Source organism: Trichechus manatus, unplaced genomic scaffold (genome assembly GCF_000243295.1).
Source record: "Trichechus manatus latirostris isolate Lorelei unplaced genomic scaffold, TriManLat1.0 scaffold00023, whole genome shotgun sequence".
NCBI lineage: Eukaryota > Metazoa > Chordata > Mammalia > Sirenia > Trichechidae > Trichechus > Trichechus manatus.
This window is the reverse complement of record NW_004443959.1, coordinates 12,715,584-12,727,223: the sequence shown is the minus strand read 5'-3', so window position 1 is coordinate 12,727,223 and position 11,640 is coordinate 12,715,584. Positions and strand designations below refer to the sequence as shown.

Sequence of the window (11,640 nt, the reverse complement as noted above, 5' to 3'; positions counted from 1 at the left end):
CCTTGGCATTGCCCTGGGGAAGTAGCAAAACCTCACCGGCTGTTGTGCTGTGTATCTGGGGAGCAATATAGCTTTCACCCTGAGTTTGAAAAAAATAAAAATTCCTGTGCCCAAAGCCTGGATGAGAAGCTGTGTGCAGCTTGCTTTCAAAAGACCACATATCTTGGACAAAGAGACTCTCAGTAGGTACAGTGATGGGTTGTACAGAAGAGGTTTTATTACATATTCCCGGCATCATGTGATCTCCCAGATTACTGTAAATCCTTAGGGAGGGAGGCAGGGTCAGAATAAGAACTAACATTTAATCTCCTGCAGCTCTCTTGAATTAAGGAATTGAATTGAATTTTAAACATTAAAGAAATGTAAATTCTCTGTACAAATTCATAAAAACTCTGTGGTCTAATTTTTTTTTTTTTTTAAAGCCATGAGTGCAAGTCTCATGCTTCTCTCAGTTTTATGTCTCAAGGAGAGACTTCGGGATGTATTTCCATTTTTTCAGCCTCTGGGCCATTTGTGAAGGTACTAATTCTCCGATGGGTTTACCACTTGAGCACAGAATCTTGCTCGTAATAGGTAATCAAAAAGACACTTGCTCAATGAGTGAATAGTGAGTCATACTTCTCTCAGGCACAAAGGCTTCAGAACAATGGATATCTTTGAAATTAGCCTCCACATGACAAACCTCTTGGTGAGCTGGGTTCTTTGCAGCCATGGCTGGCACCGGACACTGGACTGAAAACCAACCAGCGGTGGGTGAAAATATCTTTGAGAGACACAGGCAGCTTGTTGTTACAGAGAAACAGGTCAGTGGCTTGGAGGCACAGCCCAAAGTAGATGATTTCATGCATTATCTGTTGAGCACTTATTATGCTCAAGGCCTATAGGGGAATGCATAGAAAAATGACTTCATCACTGCTCTACAGCATCTTAAAATCTAATCATCCAAGAGCAAATACCCAGAACATGAAGCGGTGTGCAACAGATGCCATAATTGACACAGAGACAAACCCCATCTTACCCAGTTCAGATATTTGGCCATGAGGAAAGCAAAGGTGGCTTGCGTAGACTTCATAGAGAAAATCTCACTTGAGATGCATTTTTTCTGAGCTGCTGCAAAGTGTACTGTCAATGAAGATGCACCATCTCCCCAACAACGATCATATAAACAAAGACAAACCAACCAACCATGGGAATTAAATCACAAAATTTACTGCATAAGCATTTACAAGTCTTAATTATGCAGTTAGGTAAGGGATTGATTTTGCACATCAGCCCTCTTCCTCTCAACTCCAGATGCTTCTTCTCAGTTCCCCAACTTGATTTCTATGTCTCTGTTTCCCATATGAATGTCTGAATCTCAATTGATCATCCCGTACAAAGTTATTGTGTAACTGGCATTCCCTGTGTATCTGCACAGGGAGCCCTGGTGGTGCAGTGGTAAGTATTCAGCCGCTAATCAAAAGGTCAGCAATTTGAACCTAGCAGCCATTCCATGGCAGTCTGCTTCTGGAAAGATCTGCAGCCTTGCAAATCCTATGGGGTAATCCTATAGGGTTGCTATGACTCCATGGTAATGAATTTTTTTTTTTTTTTTGGCGTATTTGTAGTAATCAATCCGTTCATTCATTTAATCATCCATTCATAAGTAGTAGTCATGCTAGTACTTCCCAAGTAGTGGGAGATGTGAATATAGTTTCTACGAGGCCCAGACCCTTATGGAGAACTACTTTTTATCTTCTAGTGAGAGGATGAAGTAACAAAATGCTATTGATAGGAGCCCTCCCATTGGGTATTTCTCATGAATGATGAAACTTCTACAAATAATTTGACTGAAATTGAGGCATAAGAAGGTAAGTGCTCATTCTTAGCTTTGAAGAGAAGAAATATTTACCTGAATAACTTTTTAATGCAGAAGATATACATACATATATATATGCGTATATATATATATGTGCGTATATATGTGTGTGTGTTTGTGTGTGTGTATGTGTGTGTATAAAATGGTGTTGGCGAAGAATATTGAATATACCACGGACTGCCAGAAGAACGAACAAATCTGTCTTAGAAGAAGTACAGCCAGAATGCGTCTTAGAAGCAAGAATGGCCTGAATTGTTGGGCAGAGGGCTGTGGGGACCATGGTCTCGGGGAACATCTAGCTCAATTGTCATAACACAGTTTATAAAGAAAATTTCTACAGTCTACCTTGGTGAGTAGCGTCTGGGGTCTTAGAAGCCTGTGAACAGCCATCTAAGATACTTCACTGGTCTCACCCCTTTGGGAGCAAGAGAGAATGAAGAAAACAAGCTACAAGGAAAAGACTAGTCCAAAGGACTAATGGACCACAACTACCACAGCCTCCACCAGACTGAGTCCAGTACAACTAGATGGTGCCCGGCTACCACCACTGACTGCTCTGACCCGGATCACAACAGAGGGTCCTGGACAGAGCTGGAGAAAAATGTAGAACAAAACTCTAACTCACAAAAAAAGACCAGACTTACTGGCCTGACAGAGACTGGAGAAACTCTGAGAGTATGGCCCCCGGACACTCTTTTAGCTCAGTAATGAAGTCACTCCTGAGGTTCACCATTCGGCCAAAGATTAGACAGCCCCATAAAACAAAATGAGACTGATGGGGAACAACCATCCAGGAACAAGGACTAGAAGGTAGGAGGGGACAGGAGAGCTGGTAATAGGGAACCCAAGCTTGAGAAGGGACAGTGTTGACATGTCATGGGGTTGTTAACCATCGTCATAAAACAATATGTGTACTAACTGTTTAATGAGAAACTATTTGTTCTGTAAACCTTCATCTAAAGTACAATAATAATAAAAAAAAAATAATATCAAGACAAAGAATAAAAAGAAGCAAGGATGGCAACATTTCATTTCATGTACTTTGGACGTGTTATCGGGAGAGACCAGTCCCTGGAGAAGGACACCATGCTTGGTAAAGTAGAGGGTCCATGAAAAAGAAGAAGACCCTCAACAGGATGGATTGACACAGGGGCTGCAACAATGGGCTCAAACTTAACAACAGTTGTGGGGTGGTGCAGGACTGGGGAGTGTTTGGTTCTGTTATACACAGGGTCATTATGAATTGGAACCAAAATGACAGCGCCTAACAACAACTATATGTGTGTGTGTATGTGTGTGTGTGTGTAGCTGAGGAAGACAAATTATGCAGAGTTTCAAGATACTTAAGAATCTTCTAGTTTAATTGTTGGGGAAATGAGACAAGTAGTAGTTAAGGATCATGGTAGAGTCTTAACAGTTTGCCAGTTATGTTGATATTTGCTTTACGGGTACTTGGCTTGTTTAATCCTTCCCAAGATCGCTATGATATACATACTATTACTACCTGCATTTTCCAAATAATTGAAGCACAAAGAAGTTAAGTAACTTGCTTAACTGAGGTCAGCAGGCTAGTAGGTAGTAGAGCTGGAATTCAGACCAGGCAGTGTGGTGGTATGTTGTTAAGGAAGGAAGATGTTATAGTGAGTTTTCCCTATAACTCTGGAGAAAATAGTCTATGCATCGAAGAAGGTATTATTTCATATACATACATAGGTCTTATTGATGGATGTGTATCTGAAAGGCATATAATTTAAGACACATGTAACTTCTACCTACTAGAGGGAGTGGCCAAAATAAATCTTATAACAGTTCTGCCTTCAAAGTTCTTAGACTTTGCAAGCTAGAAGCCTTAATAATAAGGTCTGCATTGTGACAGGTGGATTTCAGGTATCCAAAAGCCTGATAGGACCATCTATGTTGCCTCCTATTCTCCATCTATCAGAGAAACCAGGTCGTGGAGTGAAAAGATATTTCATATTTAGTTTAGCATAGAAAATCCCCAGCCTTCATTGGCAACGTCCTCATATGACAGAGCATGAAATTGAGATTCTGAGAAGTCAAATGGTTTATTCATGTCTTTCTGGTCTGTGGCAAGCCAAGAGTTGCGCCCAGACCTCCAGCTGCTCTGCTTCATGATCTTTCCAGCACCTGGTTGAGAGGAGTTCGTGTTTAGCTGGGTCGTCCATTTCTTTCCCAGTTTGCAGATATTTTCCCCCACACATTTGAAATCAGGGGCCCTTCTTTTGGAGACTACTACAACAAGAAATCGCATTTTCATTTCTCGGATCATCGGCCGTCTTTATCATTATTTGGTTGATTCACTAGCTTTTCTAAAAGGCCCAGGGTGACCACGCAGCCTGGCACGATTCCCGGAAGCCCAAGACTGAAAGTTAGCTGCGCTCAGCCCGTGCCAAGGCCCCATGGGCACCAGAGGGCGCTGTGTCTATCCAGGGCGGGGGCCTTGGCCCTTTTCAAACAGAAACTGCTACCTCCAACGTTTCCCAGCGTCTTTGTGTGCGGATTAGCGGCCCCCACCTCTCGCGCCGCAGATCCTCCCCTCCCCTCGCTGGTTTAGCAAAAAAGGGGTGGAGGGTGGGGATGAAATAAAGAGCAGCTGCCTTGCGGGGCCCAGGGCCGGCTGCGCGGGGCGCGCGTGGAGGCGGCGGCAGTAGCGCGCGATCCGGCGCGCCGGGCCGCGGGCACCGCCGAGGAGCCGAAGCCGGGCTGCTTCCGAGAGCCCTGGCCGGAGCAGACAGGAGGAAGCAGCCGCGCGCCGCGGGGACCAGGTAGGATGACACGAGCGCGTCCCCTTTGTGTCGGCATCACAAGAGCCGGACCTAGCTGGAAGGAGGGATGCGGCTTTGCGGACCCGGCCTCCTGGGGCTCGCCGCCGCTGTTTGCCCAGCCCTGGTCCTCCCGAGTCCACATCTCGGAATCCACTGCGAGGCAGGAGCCGCTGGCCCGGGACGCTGGCGTCGTAGGGGGTGCTGGAGGCGGGTGGAAGGGTCTTTGGGGCGGGGACTCGCTGTCTCGGTGCAGACCTCCACCCTGACCTTTCCGGAGGTCCGCTTGGCATGGCATTCGCGACTGCAGAGCCGTGACCACCTTGAAAACCACGGATCCACCCCACCGTCCTTCTCCCACCCCTAGCCTGGGCGCCAGTTTCCAGCGATGCGCCTCTTAGCGCTCCCGCGCGAGGGTCCCGCTGGCGAGTTCGCGCGCTGGGTGCCCTCTCTTTGTTGAAGGGCCCCGCCCGCAGGCCCCGGAGCTGGAGGCACCGGGTCCGCGCTAAGTCTTCCAAAAGGGTGGACCAAGCAGGGAGGGAGGAAGAGGCGGGGAAGGTCGGGTCTGAGCGAAGTCCGTTAGGGGTACCTCTCTCCCTCCGTGTTTGAACATCCTCCCCGGGCGCCCACGATGACCATGGCCACCAGCTTCTCTTCCTCTCTCCACGCCTTTCCCCTACTGCGTGTGTGCGCCGCGGATCTGCGCCCTCATGTGTGCCTCCAGGGCAGTTGGTTGGTCGGGGAAGTTCCTGCAGGTCTCGCAGAGGGTTGGAACGATGGTCTTACCCCAACGCCCCCCCCCCCCCAGCAGTTGCTCCCAGCTCTGCTGCAGCACGGCTGGTTCCCAGCTATTCCGTTGCTGATGCTAGCTGGGATGGCTTAATGGTAATGGCGGAGGGGTTACTTAGTCTACCTTCCTGAGCCTTCTTATCCTGATCCCAGGACACTTAAAAGTTCCCTCTCTCTCTTTCTCTCTCTGTTTCTGTCTCTCCTGTTTTCCAGTGAATAAAAATATATATATATCCATTCTACAAATATTTTTGCTTGCCCTGTGCCAGGCCAAAAGTTATGTTATAGAGATGAGTTAAATAAGGCCCCAGGGAAATATCCCAAGTGGGCTCCCTGCTGCCATGGGTGCCGACACTGTAGAGAGCCCGGGCATCTTGCAGTAAACTGTTATGAGAAGCAGGTTCCTGGGAGCAGAACCTGGCTGATGGACTTGTATGGGTCAATCAGGGTAGCGGCTGCCCTGACGGTGAGAGTTTATTGGGCAGATAGGATGTGTTTATAAATGAAATTCAAGGCAGAAAGCAAGGTGGTACAGATGAAGAGCTGTGAGCAGGGGCGGATTATCCAATAGGCAAGGTAAGCACAGTGCTTACTTTGCTTACCAGATCATTTGTAGTGACCAATTTCACATTTTTCACCATATCAACGATTCTGCTTCTAGGTATGGCTGGCATCTGTCTCTATCCCAAGCTCACAGCACCTTCCTCCAGAATCAAAGGCTCTTTTTAAATTTACAGTCCCTGACAGGGATGGATTACCCAGGGAGCAAGGGAGCACTGGTTTACTTGTGCTTGCTCCCTAATCAAAGATGTGATGAAACCCATGTGACATCATTCACTACAGATTAGGAGGTAAGCACAAGTAAGCCTGTGCTAACCTTGCTTATTGGGTCATCTGCTGCTGACTGTGGGAGTTCCAAAGAGGGCGTTAGGGAGAGGCAGGAAGAGAAGGGGACCAGGGAAGGCTCGGTGAGGGAAGTGGTGTTTGAATCAAAGACCGAAGGTAGGTCAGATCCAGCATGTGGGGGGAGGAGCACTCCAGGCGGAGGGAAGTAGCAGAGCAAAGAAAGGAGGGAGAAAAACACCAGGCATTCACCTGTGACCATTGCGTTGGAGCCCAGTGGTTTTGACCAAATGCTTGATTGTGTTCTCTTCCGCAGCACTGAGAGGTATGGCCTTATGTTCTTCTGTTTTCTAGCACCTTTTTAGTTTTTACTTTACGTTTATTTTAATGGGTGGAAAGGAAATATGACTACAGAGGTCAGATGATTGGGATAAGTCATGAAGACTTCAGAGTGATCATTTCAGTTGGGGAAGAACAATGCGTGGCTCAGTGTGCGGACTGTGGGCTTTAGAGGCAGATGCCCACCTGGCCTTGACTTCCATCTTTGTCACTTACCAAAGGGGCCACACATGAATTGATGACCTCATGAGAAATTGGAATGCAGATAACCTAATTTTAATAGGATGCAAAATTTCCAGATCCAGCACAACTTGAGTTTTGAAATTTATGGTGTTTAAGAGGACCTGAACCCATTGTCAATACCGCTAGAAAGGGAAGAGATGAAGCCAAACTCAGACGCTGTGGGGAATGGGGGCAAATCTACAGTCATTGAGTGAAAGATGAGATGATGCCAGGGAGGTTTGGAAAACTTGGGGAGCACTTTCAGATTTATGTATTTTAGAAACATACTCCAGTGCCCTCCAGTCTGATGGTTTAATCCCTGTCCCGAAATCTTTATTATACTACAGTGTGGTGATTTGGGATCATGAAAGGCCCTTACAGCTTGTTCAGTTAAAACTGCTGAGGTTCAGGGTGGTGAATGTGTCACACATCCAGGCGGTGGCAGGGTGAGAAACTAGGATTGGGTTGCCTGACTCTTTGAACACTACTTTTTCCACTGTGGTTGACAATTTAGACCCATTGTGGGCTTTGTTCAAATATCCCTTCCTGCTTTGCAACCTTTCTGTCTGGTAGTAGGTTCAGGGAAAGATAATCTGTCCTCGTGGATTGAGAATTACAGATCTAGGTGGATTATTACAGATCATCTAGTTCAATGAGTTGCAGCCACGAGGAAATCGTAGACTTCCAGGGGAAAGACCATGAGTCCCAGACCACACAAAGGATCTGTGGCTCATCTCAGCCTGGCATCAGCTTTTCAACTCTGTCTGGTGTGCTTTCTTCCTCACTGCACTTGAAATAAGGATGATAGAGCCATATTAGCTTCCCTGAGAGTCTGGTGGTCTGGGACCACACAGGATGATATTGAGCCCTCAGACACGTCTAGGGCATCTGAGCAAGCAAGGAACCTCTTGGCTTCCTGGGTGGGGGATATGAGAGGGAGCCAAGAGATTATGAGTTGAACTGAATGCTTCTAAGGAAGATGAACCCTCTCCATGTTCTCTCTAAGTAGCTTCCTGTATTTGAGATCCAAGGACTAAGTTGAAGGTGCCTTTCTTTCCTTTAAGATCAGAAAAGTCATGTGAGGTAATCATTTCAGCGACCAGCCTCCTCTCTCCTTGTTTCTGCATTACTGATACACATGAACACCTTTTCTTAATTAGATGAAGAAATTAAATTGAAGCAACTGTTATCATACCTGCTGGGCATTGCGGCCGAAGGACACAGCTTGTACAACTTTCTGACCCAGCTATTAGACCTTGGGCAAGTGTCTAAACCTGCCTGAATGGACCCAGTTTCTTCAACTATAAAATTGAGGTGTTGGCCTAAATGTTTCCGAAGGTCCAAAAATAAAAATGTGCAGCTTTAATGATATTTTCCAGGGGATCAATATTGTAGGTCTACTTACCAAAAACAACCATTTGCAAGGATTTTTGCAAAAATGTTTTCTTTTTAAACTTTCAGAAGAAGGACTTTTTTTCAGGATGATATGCTGAGAGATGAGGCTTTGAAGAGGGTGGTTCACTGGTGATAAGATTCTCCGTCTTCCTTCATTAGTCAAATCTAAAACCTGAATTGGAACATTCTTCCTGAATGTCTTATAAACACTGGGAGTGGGGTGTTCTGTTAGGAGCGAGTTTACAAACTGGGTGCAATGTTATAGAGAAAAATAAATTCCTTGGTTGCATGAAGAAGTATGTCAACCAATATTTTATAGTCTCTTATACGTTGCACTGGGGATAGAAGAAATAATAGTTAATATTCATTGAGTGTTTACCATGTACCAGGCACTGTTCTTAAGGGCTTTGCATGGATTATTGATACAATTTTTACAACAGCCCCATATTACAGATATTGTTACTATCCTCAACTTATACAGAGGAGGGAAGTGAAGCACAGAGAAGTTAATATTGTCCAGGGTCACACTTAGAGTAAATGAAAAAGCCTGGCTTTGAACTCAGAGCCTTGCAGAAAATGATATACTTCATGACCTTGACGAGCCTGCACTTCAAGGAGGGAAGCAGGAACATTAAAGGATTATTTTAACGGGGTTGGTGCAATGGTGGAAGTGTGCAGAGTGCAGTGGGGCGGGTAGGAGGCACCTGATTCAGCCCCAGGGTGGTACAGTGTCAGCTGGAGCAGATGATGCCTGAGCTGGGACTTGAAGGATGGGCTGGAGTTAGCCAGGCACATTGAAGGGTCAAGGACACTGTGCCAGAGAATAGCACAGAGCCGCCTGGTGTGGGCAGGGAACTCATAACCAACGTGACCAAACTCAGCCCTGGTTGCTTTGCCACTGGCCATGTTCAAGGGTAGTGTGGATGTTTTTGAGAGCTGTTCCAACTAAAATTCCCAGGTGTAACAGTGTGACCTTCTTTTCTGGGATCTCCTGGAAGGTTACACCAATGCAAGAGTTTTTCAGTGTTTAGTTTTGGAGCCTCTTTCCCTGTAATTATTTTCTCCGTGTCCCGTCTTAGGCCTCAAGTTCTGCTTGGTAAAAGGACACAAGGGAAGAAGAGGATTTCAGTGAATCCATTTGTAGCAACAATTGTTTTTCAAGTTAAGGAATAGTTATTCTGTATTCAGAGTCATTTGAGCTAGGCTGGTATGTTTTTTCCTAGACTCATAGCAGCCAGTGGAGTCCTTGGGCAGTGCAAACAGTTAATGCACTTGACTGCTAACTGAAAGGTTGGTGGTTTGAGTCAACCCAGAGGCACCTGGGAAGAAAGGCCTGGTGATCTACTTCCAAAAAATCAGCCATTGAAAACCCTATGGAGCACCGTTCCGCTCTGACATACGTGAGGTCATTGTGAGTCGGAGCTGACTCAGCGTCAGCTGGTTTGGTTTACTGGTTTATAGCAGCCTGTGGCCTACAATTGAGAACTTCTGTGCTGGAAGTCAGCCAGAGTGAAGCAAATGTCAGTGCGGTCTAAGTAACTTCTGCTCATACCAGTACAGCTTTGTGGGCAGCAATCAGAGGAAGGAGATCTATTGGAGCAGAGAGGAGGGGTTCCAACTTCAGAAAGTGAATATTGACAGTATCTCTCTCAGCTAGGTTGTTGGTTAATCAGAATTTTGTAGCTGTCCTAAGAACCCGTGCATCTTTTACAACATGCTTTTCCTGGGAATATTTTTTAGACTTCCAAAGACCATTTTTCAAGCAAGGCTTTGGAACAGAGCATGTTTGATGTTGGGGGTGATCTGTATATTAAGGTTATCTAGAAGGAGGTGGGATTCTTCAGAGTGTGGAAAACTGTATAATGTCTTATACATCCACTGAACTCCTGGAAGCCATTCAACAGCTAGGGACCCATCATTTTATGTTTCCCTGAATTCAGGACATAGCTGGCCAGGTACTGGTTTGGTTTTAAGAGCCCTTCTTACTCACTGTCTATCAACGGGACTCTTCCCCTTGTCTGCAGGCTCTACCACATATTTAGGGGATATGGACAGGATGGATCCTTAGCTTTCCACTCCACTTGCCCATCTCTTGCTGTTCTCTCCCTCCCCCTACTGGGTTTACCTTCCTCCCCTGAAGGAAAGGAAGCCTGCTGGACAGAGAGGCTGTCACTCTTTCCCAGGTCTCCCAGTTCAACTCACGGGTGGTGGGAAATTGCCTCCCCTTACAGAACACTCACAGATCTCTGCCTCAGGTGATTTCTTTTTCCTCAGGTGTTAAAATATCCACTTTAATAGCTACGTGCTAAAGCCAGAATTGATGCAAATATTTTTAACTTTTTTGAGGACGCTTTGTGTTGATCCCACTGATGTCCCTCATCATTCTATACACTCAGATGCCTTCACTGATTCCCCATTGCTTGTTAAATCAGGTGTGTGCCCGATGGTTTGGCTTCCAAGATTCTTTATCGTCTGGCTCCAACTTGTCTTTCCAGGGCTGACCTCTGAACAGCCTCTGAGCTTACAACCTAGAACGTTCTCCCACCATCTTCATGTGTCAAATTCCTAGTGACCCTTCAGGGTTCAGTGCAAATGTTTCCTTTTTCTTAAAGTTCTAGAATCTTTGATGTGGGGGAGTGTAGAGGTCAACTGACATTTGACAGATGAGAACGTGGAGGTCCCAGAGCAAAGCGGAGAACTGAATTGCAGACCCAGGACTCCAGCTGGACCTCTTCACTCCCAGGCTCACGCTGTCCATTCCTCTTGTCCTTGAGTTCCTACGTGCTCTCATAGCAACTTTGTTTCTGAACGTGTAATTGCACGTATTACGCTCCAACTTAATTTTAGCAATTTATGGATCTGTCTTATTTCCCCTGCTAAATTATAAGCTCTTCAAGGGTGGGAACTTACTCATTTTTGCATTCCTTCTGTGCACAACATCATACTCTTTCTAATTGAATTTTTGTTAAATGTTTGAATATAAGATAGAGAAACCCAATTGAAGGAGGAAACTTTGTGCAAGTTATCAGTAAATAAATGGAATTAGAGTTTCGTTTCTGCAGTCTAGCATGTTCTGAGAAAACCGGGAGATATAGGTACTCCCTTTGAAATGGTCAGATCACGTAGCAATACATCAGAAACTAAAGAAGTTGAATGCAAAGTGAGTATGGATATTTGCTTGAGCTCTGGAGCGAAGACAGTAGAGTTCATCTCTGGTGGCCTAGAATGGGAAGAAGTTCTTGAAAATCCTAGATACCTTGGTTTGTAGATTACAGATAATGCCAACTCCAGTATAAATCCCTTTCCTGACCCACTGGACAGGACACATAGGGGCGACCTGCATTTTCTGCCTGTGGGGTCTATTTGGAAGCTACTTTCCTATTGATGGAGCCCTGGTGGTGCAGTGGTTCC

The 11,640-nt window shown here is 45.8% G+C and overlaps 1 protein-coding gene across 1 annotated transcript in view; it reads left to right on the top strand.

Annotated features, from left to right (window-relative positions):
- The first annotated feature begins 1,656 nt into the window (after positions 1-1,656).
- The window catches only part of RNF144A (ring finger protein 144A), a 171,860-nt gene continuing 161,876 nt past the window's right edge, over positions 1,657-11,640 (top strand). Inside the window, exon 1 of the mRNA XM_023728229.1 lies at positions 1,657-1,850. The gene's annotated coding sequence lies outside the window, so the exon portion shown is untranslated. The remainder of the gene's footprint in view (positions 1,851-11,640) is intronic.